At 62.3% G+C, this 1,202-nt stretch overlaps 1 long non-coding RNA gene across 1 annotated transcript; it reads left to right on the top strand.

The window, feature by feature from the left end:
- The first annotated feature begins 46 nt into the window (after positions 1–46).
- Positions 47–813, top strand: LOC113980302. Its single transcript, XR_003538113.1, has 3 exons — positions 47–171; positions 377–433; positions 584–813. It is a non-coding gene; the product is annotated as an uncharacterized LOC113980302 (long non-coding RNA).
- Positions 814–1,202: the final 389 nt, after the last annotated feature.

Consider the following 1,202-nt stretch of genomic DNA (forward strand, 5'->3'; position numbering starts at 1 on the left):
AGGGAGCGCCCGGCCAAGGGGCAGAGCCTGAGCCGAGCCTTCCCTCCGTGCCCTGGCGCTCTTTGCAGCTGGAAAAGGACAGGAGCCGAGTGGGCCAGTACGTGCGCCAGGCCCTGCCGTACCTGGAGAGCCCAGAGGAGCCCCTGCGAAAGCTGGCCATCAAGTTCCTGGGTGAGCCACAAGGCCGGGGTCCCTCCCCGCCCCGCTGCAGCTCGGCCCCAGCCCCGGCTGCTGCAGCGGCAGCAGGATGCGGCCCAGGGCATGTGGAGCCCCGAGTGGCCTGGCGCCTGCTGCCGCCCTGGGCCAGCCCAGCCCTGGGGCGTCCCCATGGGGGGGACCTGTGCCTCTGGGGCCCTGACAGCCTCTGTCTTCCCAGGGATCACCGCCAGGTCCATGAAGCAGGAGCAGCCAGAGCTGCAGCTCATCTGCCAGGGTGAGGGAAGGCACCTTCCAGCTGATCCCCTTGGGCCCTGCTCCCTCCTGGCCATGGCAAGAGCTGGCTGGGATGGCCCGGGCAGGAGGGGCTCCTCACGTCCCCACACCCCTGGCCTCTCACCTTGACTCTCTTTCCTTTCTCTTCCAGCCCTTCAAGGCATGACTGATGACAGCCCTGCTGTCTCAAACCTGGCACTTCAAACGCTCCACATCATCAGAGCTGTACGGAGAACTCCATTCTTCCCATTCTGGTAGTCTCCATTCCTGCCTCTTCAAGCCCATAGAAGCGTGACAGGTGACATCAGACTCACCATGGCAGGCCTGGCAATTCAACGCTGCTACGTGCTAAGAGCTGTACAGATGGCTCCCTACTCCAGATTCCAGTGGCTCCAAGACTGGCTGTGCAGGGTGTGGAAGACCTGGCCTTTTCCACAGGGCAGTGTCTGCCTGTGCTGCTGCAGCTCTGTGGAGAACTGATGAGGGAAGCTCCATCTCCTGGGGCCACGTGAGCCTGTGGGGAAGATGCTTCTTCCCTGCAAGCACTTCCTTTGAGCCCCACAGGGGAACATGACCTATATGTTATCACGCACAGAGGCCCAGGAGCTTTTTTTTTGGTGCCCAGTGTGCACAGGGCCTTGGGGAAGAGGGGAAAAGGACTCCTTGTGCTCAGCAACACTTTCCCTGCTGTGCAGCGTGCCAGCAAAAGGGAGCAGAAGCCCCTTGACCTTTGGTGGCTCTGCTGGAGCCTCAACGCTTGCAGCAGAGTG

The sequence above is a fragment of the Neopelma chrysocephalum genome, unplaced genomic scaffold, assembly GCF_003984885.1.
Source record: "Neopelma chrysocephalum unplaced genomic scaffold, ASM398488v2 Primary Assembly neopelma1_93559, whole genome shotgun sequence".
Classification (NCBI taxonomy): domain Eukaryota; kingdom Metazoa; phylum Chordata; class Aves; order Passeriformes; family Pipridae; genus Neopelma; species Neopelma chrysocephalum.